The sequence below is a fragment of the Pelobates fuscus genome, chromosome 2, assembly GCF_036172605.1.
Source record: "Pelobates fuscus isolate aPelFus1 chromosome 2, aPelFus1.pri, whole genome shotgun sequence".
Classification (NCBI taxonomy): domain Eukaryota; kingdom Metazoa; phylum Chordata; class Amphibia; order Anura; family Pelobatidae; genus Pelobates; species Pelobates fuscus.
The window spans coordinates 295,323,547-295,336,222 of record NC_086318.1 but is presented as its reverse complement, the minus strand read 5'-3'; the positions used below and the strand labels follow the sequence as shown (position 1 = coordinate 295,336,222).

Sequence of the window (12,676 nt, the reverse complement as noted above, 5' to 3'; positions counted from 1 at the left end):
GTTTAGATTTGTTGAAAACATTTTCACTATTCTGTCTGAAGTCTTAAAACCATTATCAATTGAAAACCAATGTAGGGTAACGGTCAAGGACACAATGGGATATGAATACAGTAGTCATAAAATTGTACTAAAATAGAACATTTATTGCTGGAATAGGCAGCCTTTGGCACTTCAGATTTTGTGGACTACATATCCCATAATGTTCTTACTGCCTAATGCTGACAAAACATCAGGGGAATATAGTCCACATTATCTGGAGTGCTGGAGGTTGCCTACCAATAATTAAGGTTTGCATTTTTCTAAAATATCGCCAATCTTTAAAGGAATGTGCAATTCCACTTTTCATTTAAGATCACATTACCGGTACTTCCTTTTCTAATTTCTCAATACTCCTATGTAAAAGCATAAATATTTTAATTTATGACCATGAATATTAAAAGCTCAGGTGAATTAAAACTATATTTTCTAAAGTAGCATTTACAATTAAGAGATAAATCATATTAAAAAATGTCTGTCTGTGTGTAAGCATTAACAAAGGAGAATTTCAGATCTGAAGATGAAAGTGTGAGTCTATTCACATATAACCTTTTCTATGAATGTCCATGTAGTTTCAATAATATCCCTCAATGCAGCATATTCAATAGTTCACAATTTCTCATCAGGGCAAACAACCTACATCTAACCCCACCCCCAAATCATTAACATGTACGTGCCACGGTTGTACGTGCCACGGTTGTACGTGCCACGTGCCAGCATTGATATCTATTTACCAAAGTAAGAGTCTCCTGCTCTCACAATTCCTGCGAATATTTGATAGGAGAGTAGAGCATACTTTTAAATAAATATATATATATATATATATATATATAAATATAAAAAAATTTGTTTGGGCTCTACATTGTTGTGATCCTTATTAATATTTTGCTGGTGCACCTAACACGTACACCATCGATGGATACAATGCTGTATATACACATATATATATATATATATATATATATATATACTTTTTTTGCACTATGTTGCATATATTTAATTATCTATAGTCCGTAAGTTTTCACTTTGCCTTTCCTCCCACGTCGTTTTCGTTCTCTAGATGGTTTTTTGCACTTTGTGAATTTTTTTGCATCATTTTTCTATTCACTATGGTTTTTTATCTCTTTCCCGCTCCCTTGGTTTTCTTCTTCTTGCTCTTCTTTTCTCTTTTCTTGCTGTTTTTCTTTTTGCTGTTCTTGTGTTTCGGTTTTCTTTTTCTACATCTTTTTCTTTTTTCATTATTATTATTTTGTATTAATATTTTTTTTTATTTTTTTATTTTTATTTCTATATATTCTTTTTTACTATTATTATTTTTTTATTACTATTATTATTATTTTTTCGGTATTATTTTTCATTATTATTATTTTTCATTATTATTATTATTTTTTCATTATGTCTACATTTTTCATATCTTTTATTTATTTTCCCACTTTATTTTATTTTATTTTATTTCACATACATTTTTTCACATATATACTTTTTTTGTTTTATTATTTAATACTTTTTTATACATTCTCACATTTTTTAGACATGTCTTTATATTTTTTTCTATCTGAGAGTTCTGTTTTCTTATCACTTTATATTCATTCCACCCTCTGCATATCTTATTTCTCTGTGGACTATGGATTCATGTAACAGTACATGCCTATATTAGTACATATTTCCATCACCATTCCTATCTAACTTATATACTCTTTTGACTTGTGTTACTTTATGCACATCACGCATGACCATTCACTTCAGGTTCCCTTGGTAACAAGATGCTTGTTCACGACCTGTTCCGGTCGCACTTTTTTTGACGTCATCACCCACCTACGGATCCTGCACGGCACATTTTAATCACGGGTCAGCGTTCACACATGGCTTTGGGGTGCACAGCTATTCTAGGGTAAGTGATTACTCCTTAATTATGTATGCTATAAATGTCACTTTTTTACACTGTTCAGTATCTTGATAAAGACCTGCGGGTCGAAACGTCGATTTTTTTTCACTGAATAAATTGCCTTAATAAGTCCTCTGGAGTGCTCACTTCACTGTTTTCGTATATATATATATATATATATATATATATATATATATATATATATATATATATATATATATATATATATATAAATAAATTAATCCACTGCACTCACGCTAACAAAACAGTCCAATGCCGGGCGCAACACCAGAGCTCCAGAAAATGTAAAATCCAACAAGAAAGGCTGCTCTCCGGACTTTAAAACAAAAAATTTATTAGGTAATGTTAAGAATAACGACCAACGTTTTGGTCCCCATTCGGGACCTTCTTCAGGGTTTTTGACATATATATATATATAAAAAATATATATAAAAAATAGAAAAAACCCCAAGCACTCACGCTTAATTGTTCCTCATATGCCGGGTGCCAGAGCCTGGACTCCAAAGATACAAAGAATGCCAAATAATAGCTGCTCACCGGTCTTGTTAAAATCCAAAAGTTTTATTCAATCATGTTAAAATCTGTGACCAAGGTCACATATTTTAACATGATTGAATACAACTTTTGGATTTTAACAAGACTGGTGAGCAGCTATTATTTGGCATTCTTTATACATATATATATATAAAAAAAAATATATATATATATATATATATATATATATATATATATTTAAAAGCATGCTCTGTCTACTCACCTATCAATTATTCACAGGAATTTTGAGAGCAGGAGACTCGCCTACAGGTAGTTTGTTTGCCCTGCACTATAGTGCTACTTTTGATACAGATCTTAATAATAAACATTATTAAAATCATTAACAAACCATTGCATGAACTTTGTATCAGAATAAACTGGCACAATAGAAGATTTTTCTCTACATCTGCCATATAAGTTTTACTACTATGCCATCTCCTGGTAAAATATAAATTTAGACAGAAAATATCTTTATGTTACTAGCAGAAGAAGCTAAAAAATTTTGTGAATAACTTTCGTGAATAACTAGTCACAACACCTTGTGACTAGTTATGGTAGGGATAATATCGGTCTGTGAACACTTTTGTTTACTTTGAATTATATTTTCATGCAACACAATGCAGTAATTTAACCCCTTAAGGACGCAGCTTCAGAAGTTGGACATACCCTTAAGGACACAAGCTATTTTTGCATTTTTTGCTGTTTATGTTCAACTGCAATTTGCATCTCTCTCGTTTATTGCATCAACACATATTATATATTGTTTTTTAAAGGACAAAATGGGCTTTAATTTGATGTGACATATACTATATAAAATCTAATTTATTATAAAAAAATTAAATAAAAAAAAATATATATTTTTTTTTATTTTTCACAGTTTTGGCAATAATCGTGTGTGCATAATATGTCAAGGTTAGGAAAAATGCTAAATAAATTCATTTATGTGTCTTGTTTTTCAAAGTGCATAATATATATAGGATTTCAGCTCATTTTAAAAGTTACAGGCCACAAAATACAAGGAGTAATATAAAATTTCAATTTGAAACAAATTTAGAAGTCCGTATGTTTGACTTGTAAGTTTAACAGCCGTCACAGAAAACAAAATTGCTACACAAAAGTATATATGTATATAAAGTAGACATCACAGGCTATTTATCTAAGGGTATTTTGACACTTTTCTCATAGCTATTTCCCCACCAATCTCTGCTAAATATTGTAGTAAAATTCATTTTTTTCTGGTTTTTGAAACACACACATATAACAAGTTTTTTTAATGTGTATTTATTTTGGGGCAATATAGTATTTTGGTTGTTCAAATGACCACACAAAGGCCTTCCATTCGTGAAAGTAGACACTCCAGTATATCTCATGCGGCATATATTGTGCCTCAAGATAGCACCATTTTTTCACCATTTGTGGTAAAAAAAATATTTTTCGCATTTTTAACTTATGCATTAAATTTGTGCTGGACATTTTGTATATTTGTTATGTTCCAATATGATCAAACAACCCAAATTATGCTGAGCTAACTCCTCTGAGTAAAACAATAACCCCATTGTTTGCCTTTGGCAGTATTTCATGAAGCTACAGTGCCATATAGGTTTTTACAGTAGAATTTTGAGAGATGAATTTGATAGGTTTATGTCTCATTTTGGGGTCTAATAGCAGGTTGCTTATTCAAACTTCCCCCACAAAGGCCTACCATTTTTTAAAGAAGATACCCCAGGGTATTTCAAAAGGCCCATTTTGAACCTTAGCGTGGGATCATTTTTCTGCTAGTTATTACCAAGTCTAGTAGTATTAAGCATTTTCTCTGCCTTTTTGACACACACATTGAGATTTTACTGCATAGTTTGCAATCCTCAGGTGTGCTACAGTAGTATAACACTTCATATGTCGCTCAGCTATGTCGTCTGAGTACCGCAATACCCCTGCGTGTGTCTTTCCCATGTATATGTGGATGTTGAAGGGGCAAATTTGAGACTCGGCCATTTCAGGTTTTTTTTTCAAACTTAGAATTTTTACGCTGGGTCCATGTCCCATTTTAGGTCGAACTCTGAAGTATTGTCTGTCACCTCTGAATCCGCTGTCAGAATTCTCTAAGCCTCCGCGGCACTGAACTTCCTAAGTGTTTAGAACTTTTTACACCATAACTTTAACACCTCTGAATCCGCTGTCAGAATTCTCTAAGCCTCCGCGGCACTGAACTTCCTAAGCGTTTAGAACTTTTTACACCATAACTTTAACAAATCAATGTTATAATATATATATATTTTTTTATCTATTTATTTGTATTTTTACCCCTAGCATATGCAGTAAACTTCACAATTTCCCATGGACTATCATCCACCCCAATTAACTAAATACAGGTAGAAAAATAATATATATATATATATATAGTCAGCGTTCAGATAACAGAAGAACTACAACAAAATTATTAATTGTATTGAGAATTTATTGGTCCTGAGTATGAAATAATTTAAAGCAGTTCCCAATACAAAGGCCGGGCTGACAGGGACAAACAGGGCAGTTCGAATGCCCCTCTGGTAACACACCCTGCACCATTTTTTTTCTCCTTTTTTCCTACCTCTGGAAAGAACAAGGAAAAAGGTGTTGTTTGAATCTCTAAATACTTTAATATATGGATTTGGTTCAAATGTAAATAAAAACAGGAAAAAAAACTTGCAGAAAAATTGCGATTGGAGGACTCAAGACAAGGTGCTGCAGCAACTAAAGAAAGTTAATGTAAACAAAGCTCCAGGGCCTGACGGTATTCGCCCACAAGTACTTTAGGAACTAAGTGTGGAAATAAGTAAACCTAAGTTCTTAATCTTTCCAGAATCTTTTCTTTCAGTAATTGTACTGGAGAATTGGATGAAGGCAGATGTGGTTCCTATATTGAAAAAGGGTTAAATACCGTTGCTGTAAATTATAGTCCTGTGAGTTTAACTTTTGCGGCTAGGAAAGTATTTTAATGGTTATTCAGGGATAATATTTAGGAATTCATTGGGAAGAACAATGTTATTAGTAATAATAAGCACGGTTTTATGAAACAAAGGTCATGTCAAACTAACCTAATTCCATTCAAAGAAGTGGTAAGTAGAAGTATAGATCAGTTTTCTGCAGTGAATGTAATCTACTTGGATTTTGCCAAGGCTTATAAAACTGTTCTACACCATAAGTTAGTTTTAAACTAAAAAAAATTAGTCTAGATGAAAATTTGTGTACATTGACTTAAACAATAGAGTACAGAAAGTTGTCATTAATGGTACATTTTCAAGCTGAAAAAAACAAGGGTTCTGTTCTGAGGTGGATTCTATATAAAATATTTATAAATGGACTTGAAATAGGCATTGAAAGCCATCTTTCAGTATTTGCAGATGACACAAAACAATGTAAGTAACACAAAGTAACACAATGTGATATTACTTTGCTGCAGAGGGATTTAGATAGACTGGGGGACTGGGCACACATATGGCAGATAAAATGTATTGTCGGAAAAATGCAAAGTTATGCACTTTAGGTACAAAGAGAAATAATTTACACCCTGAATTAATTAGGGAGAACAACACAATAAAATTTGGCAATTGTTACAGACAGCAAACTAGGCAAAAATTTACAATATCAATCGGCAGTCACTAAGACCAGTAAGGGCCTTAGTATAAATAGGGGTATTAATAAGAAAGTATTAAACCAGGAAAGGTACATTCAGATTACTCTGGTTTTCAAGTATTTCCTAGGGATGTTATTCATATCCAGGGGTTGCTACTATTACCCAATTTAATGGTACTCATTTTATCTACCTCAGAAGAATGAAGGTATTTGAACCTGTGACCCAAAACTTGAACAGATTCTACTGATGAGCTATCTCACTGGCCTTACATTTATCAATTCATAGGATGATAATAATTTTGCCTCTTTATAAATCACTGTTAATACCACACCTTGAATATGCTGTGCAATTTTGTCCACATGTTCTAGACAATAATATAGCACTAGAAAAAAAGTGTAGAATCTGGCTACAAAATTAATAAAAGGAATGGAGAATTTTAGCTATGAATAAAGGTTAACAAATGTAAATCTCTTTGGTTTGAAAAAAATGGCACCTCAAAGGGAATATGATAACATTATATAAATATATTTGGGGCTATTGTCTGGAAATCTATTTATATGCAGACCATACATAGGGCATGAGGTCAAGCATTTAGACTGGATGAAAGGAGAGTCAAAGGCAAATTAAAGGGTTTTTACAGTAAAAATAATAAGCAGGTGGAATCATTAGCCTGAAGAGGTGGTTTTATCAGAGATTATACAGATGTTTAAATGGAAATTGGAAATGAGATAAAGAACAAATCCCTGAAAACAGAGATAAATTCAGTGTGTCCAGGTCGTATCTCTGTAGGGGATAACCCTTGTAATGCAATACAAAAACGAAACTGGAGTGTGAACCAAGGACAGGTGTCCAGGGAACACTAGTGAGATACTGGTCTGAGTTGTTAGTCACTTAAAATAAAAAATCATTTAATCGGTATACAAAACCATGAACTTAAAGTAAATGTAAAAAGAAAAGAATATAAAAAGTGAAAAATAATAAATAATAAGTGCACTCCAACAGGGAGGAGGGTAGAAAGGTAGCTCAGGGAGCGCAGGGATGAGCTTAGGCAGTGGGTAAAAGGAGGTACAAGTAGTTTGTAGCTATATACTAGTCCTATGCAAGAGAAAACTGCTCTCTACAGAAATGGACATGAGCTATAGTGGCTACTATGAGAACCTCTCCAATACCCAGAGCAACAATGTACACAAACTGGTAAACTCCAGGATACTGTAACAGCCTGTGTGATATAGAGTACTTCACACCTGCTATAGAAATAGAATAAATCCTTAGAGTGTACAAACAGCCCGTTAGTAGAACCCCAGTATTAGGTTACATAAGAGGATAAAGTCCTAGATCCGTGTTACAAATTGCTTCACACTATCTCCTAAGGTACAATATATCCTCAAAGGCTAATGCCCTATCTGTGCCAAATCTGAGGTATAAACTCATACTGAACCCTGAATAATGCTCCAAACCGGCTACCAACCCTCCTTGCCCTGATTAAACACCCAAAACAATGGTGAAGAAAAAAGTGCTGTGCTTTTAAAAGAACATTACTTCTGCCTAACGCGTTTCGGCGCTAAAGAGAGCGCCTTTCTCAAAGGCTATCAATGGAGAACTGACTCCGGACTCGTGTTAAGTATGTTGTACTGAAAGAAATGAGCCAATCAGTGAAGAGTGTGGGCGGCGTTCTATTCAGCCGCAATAGCCGTTTGTGAGTGGTTCACCAATCTGTCAATCAGATGGTGAGGTCCCAATCGGAAACAGAGGGGCGGAGCTAGGTGCCGAATCTGGAACTCATGTGTAATGAGTTGCCATGGGTACCTGCTCGTGTACCGGTCTCGTTCTTTATAGCGTAAATACATTCATACAGTATGGTATTGCCTTAGTGGCTCAAGAGAGATAGTAATACCCATTCTCCATGATATGGCAATGGATAAATAGCCCATGGGGTGGGTTTTTCCCCGGATTTATGGCAAGAACGTATTGAATGGGTTACATATAAAGTGCATATGGAGACACAGTTTATCACATGGTGGCTATTAACAATAAACACATATAGCTGCCGTGGTTCTTTTTACAACAGTCCATGAAAAGGACATATTAGTATAATGACACTTGTAAGGATAAGTGACAAGCAACTAATATATATTGTATGAAGGGTTTATGATGCAATAAAAGGGGTGAATGTGAAGCCTTCATTGAGGCCACAAGGGGATAGAGTGTTCAATGTCTGGATCCAATAGCATTCTTTCTGCCTCAAGATCAGATCCAGATCTCCCCCTCTTTTTCCCACAATGACCTTCTCAACCCCTGCAAATTTGAAGCATCTAAATGTTTCACTATGGTGTCCTCTAGCATGTCTAGCCACAGGGGTATCCCTATTTGATGGAACTGAGTGGATATGTTCCATCATACGCCTCTTGAAGGGGCGTATAGTTTTTCCCACATACTTTTTACCACATTTACATGTGAGTAGGTAGACTAGTCCTGTGGAGTTACAATTAAAAAACTGTTTGATAGGGATGGTTAGTGTGCCTGAGGAGTCTGTGATGCATTTGGAGTCTTTATCTATGTAGCGACAGGCCACACAGCGTCCACATTGGTAGGTGCCGTACACATTTAACCAGTTTTCCTTGCTAGTATTGCGTTTGGAAAAGTGGCTGGGTACTAGCATGTCCTTGATATTTTTGCCTCTTTTGGCTGTTATTGAGACATGTGGGGGGATCACATCTTTGAGGTGTCTATCTTGAGTAAGTAATGGCCAAAACCTAGCCAAAATCTTTTTCGCTGGGTCCCATCCTGCATCGAACTTAGCCACACATCTAATAGTTTTAGGGGGGCATGGTTTGGGACGGTTGTCCAAGAGATCCTCACGTTCACTTAAGAGTGCTCTTTGGTATGCCTGTTTCAGGCATCTATTAGGATACCCTTTGGCTTTAAACCTTGCCTTCAGTATGGCTGCTTTCTCTATAAAGTCTTCCACAGATGAGCAATTTCTTTTAAGGCGCAAGTACTGTCCCACTGGAATACCCCTCTTTAGTGGGTTAGGGTGGTGACTACGCCAGTTGAGCATATTGTTAGTGGAAGTGGGTTTGCGATATAGAGTGGTCTGAATCGTGAGTTGTTCAGTAATAGTGAATGTGCAGTCTAGGAAATTCAAAGATGATAGCCCAATTTCCATGGTCAGACGGAGATTCAGGTCATTAGTATTTAAAACTTCCACAAATTCTGTGAATAGTTCTTGGGTTCCTGTCCATATGACCAGAATATCATCTATATAGCGTTTCCAAAGATGGACGCAGTCCATATAATGTTTTAAGCGCTCTGAATAGACAATATGCTTTTCCCACCATCCCAGGTGCAGGTTGGCATAGGAGGGGGCACAAGACGTCCCCATCGCAGTGCCCTGCACCTGGTGATAAAATTTGTTGTTGAAAAGGAAGAAATTATGAGTCAAAATGAACTTTAAGAGGTCTAGTACAAAGGTGGTATGGTGTGAGTGGCTAGAGCCCCTTGTTTCAAGGAAAGTGCCAACGTGCTGTATCCCACCTGTATGGGGTATTGAGGAGTAGAGTGCCTCCACATCGAGGCTACAAAGCATCGCCCCCTGTGGTACTTTGATTGATGTAATGCATCTTAGAGTATCTTTTGTATCTCTGAGGTAGGACGGTAGTTTTTCTACATAGGGTCGTAGAATTTTATCTACGTAGGTGCTACCTTTGCATGTTAGATTGTTAGTGCCTGATACAATCGGTCTAGCTGTCAAGGGTTCATAGCCTTTATGTATCTTGGGGAGACAGTAGAAGGTAGTTGCCCCCCTTGTCTGCCGGTTTGATGATAACCTGTTCATTGTCCCTTAAATCGGTTATTGCTTTCCATTCCCTTTTTGTAAGGTTATGTCTCGGTTTAACCTTAAAGGTATCAATGTTCAGGTTCTTAATCATATTGGTTGTGGACTCAACGAACATGTCAATGCTTTTAAATTCACGAAAGTTCGGAGTAAATTTACTTTTTGGATGCAGATCCGTATACGGTGGGGGGGAAGCATTATCATTGGTTTCAAGAAGGGACACCAAGTCAAGAACACATTGATATTCTCTTTCATCAAAGCCTAGTTCTTTGGCTTTTTTCTCGTCTCTCACTTTAAAGAATTTGTGAAGGGCTAGCTTTCTCCCAAACAAGTTTATATCTTTGATCCATTCAAATTTGCAGAATGGTGGAGTTGGGACGAAAGATAGACCCTTCATAATTACTTGTTCTTGTAACATGGTGAGAGGGGTGTCTGAGATATTAATTATTCTAGTGTCTCCTTCTACTTTAAGTTCATGGTTTTGTATACCGATTAAATGATTTTTTATTTTAAGTGACTAACAACTCAGACCAGTATCTCACTAGTGTTCCCTGGACACCTGTCCTTGGTTCACACTCCAGTTTCGTTTTTAAATGGAAATTGGATACATTTTAGCAAAAACATAATATTCAGGGATATAATTTTTAATTAGTAGGGTAATAGCTTCTTGATCCAAGGAGATCTTATTCTTTTCCTAGTTTTCTGCAAAATTTGAGTGCTTCAGCTGAATTGTTTTGCCTTTTGTTGAACCAACAGAAAAATGAAATGTAAAAAAGACTGAACTTGATGGACTCGTGTCTCTTTTCACCTATGTAACTATATGTAATATGGTACATGATTTTTTAAAACTGTTTCTGCCCATCTAGCATCAGGCAACTACCAACCTTAATACAGCTACCACCCAATCACCTGCCTCCCATAAAAATTGAATTTCCTGTCGCGCATCGCAACCTCAAAAAAAATGAGTCAAATCAGCAGGACTCTGATTTGGAACGGTAACAACAGAGACTAGTAGGTCAAGCAGACACTTTGGATTCCAAGGGCTGACAGACAAGATATTTGCTATGAAATATCTGAATTTGGGCTGATCAGACACTTATACAAATTCCTCAACTCCGAGCTGCTATGTTGTAGAATCAAAAACCAATCAAATCCAGCAATGGATGAGCATGTGATTTGGAATTCCGTCCATGGCACAAAAAAGAAATGATTGATGGGAAAAAAAAGAGGATTGATGGCTAGGGTACAGTCACTAAATATTGGTTTTATTAAAAGTTCAAGTGAGAAGTGACCAACAGAGAAGAAAAAAGGAGGAGCGAAAAATAAATCTATATTTATGTATTATAATAATTATTATTTAATAAATATAGAAATTCTACAGCTAACCTATTAATTACTTATTATCACTTGGTCTTTAAACCAAATGGTGGGGAAATGCATATCATTAAGTATTTATTTTGTAATATACTGATTGGCCCATTTTCATGCTTTTTGGTTCGTCTCATTCATTTTCTCAAATCTTTCTTCATTAACAAAGCTGTTCCAATTTTTTTTTTGCAATGTATAAGTCTACAACAGCCTAACTTGTGGGTGGACTTGATTGACCATAAGAAAAAAAAACAAGAATTCAATGCTGCACACATGCATACATGAGTGCTTGGTTCTGTGAAAGAACTTAATGGGCAAAGAGAACAAAGGTAAAAGCTAACCAGGATATTCACATAAATATATACCAAAGTATGAGCTATTCCTTAGTGATGTTCTGACATAAACCCAAACCTCTTCAGCCTGATCATCACGAAGAATGAATATGAATACAGGTTTAAGAATGAAGTTACCACGGGCCACCACTTATACTTGAGGAGCGTAAGCTGTATTGCAAGGATGAGGGGGACATCAAATCATGAATCAACTTAACTTGCATATACAGGGACAATGGAAAATCCTTATGGTGAAATTAGTGTTAGTGGACGATAACACAATTGAGAAGATGATCAGGACCAAATAACCTGAAGGGTAAATAGAAGAGAAACCTCAACCATATGTACAATACAAGGAGGACAGCAACATGTGTCTACTTCTAGAGAGTTAGACAGGTTCTGATGTCCCAGCTCAATGAACATATGATCTAAGGCATCAAGCCTAATGAGTGTCTAGGCCACTGCATCCATGTGTACATAGCTAAAAGATCACAAACTGCTAAGAACACTAGAGCAATAGACAGAAGACGCAGATAAGACAAGAAAAATCCCTCTTTTGAATGTACCACCAGCAGATAGTAAATGTGGCTTTTAACACAAAGTCCTACAAGTGGTTGGAAAAGAAAGGACTAAACAACAGCACTAGGGCACTAATATTAGCAGAACAAGAACAGTTCTTTAGCACCTGAATGATAGAAGCAGATGTTTATCACATCAGACAGGACCAAAGATGCAGATTGTTTAACAAGACTTCAGAAACAACACAGTACATGAAGGTTTAGTGTAAGAATTTAGCGAGGATGGCATACATAGAGAGGCAAGACACCACCAATCTGCCAGAATTGTGCATAGAAACACCTTCACTATATATAGGCTTAACCTAAGTAAGTCCAGCTGGGAGGTGCCATATTGGGAATTTGAGAATGGCAAAGCTATTCAGATCCAGACTGAGAAAAAAAGTACTGGTTAATTATTTACACACTGTGGTGGTAGACAAAGAATGAAAAGACTCTATTGGTGGTGGATATGGTACTACCCAGTGATCATGGCAT

At 35.7% G+C, this 12,676-nt stretch overlaps 1 protein-coding gene across 1 annotated transcript in view; it reads right to left on the bottom strand.

The window, feature by feature from the left end:
* Positions 1-12,676, bottom strand: part of TRDN (triadin) — a 781,460-nt gene that overhangs the window by 354,264 nt on the left and 414,520 nt on the right. The window lies entirely within an intron of this gene.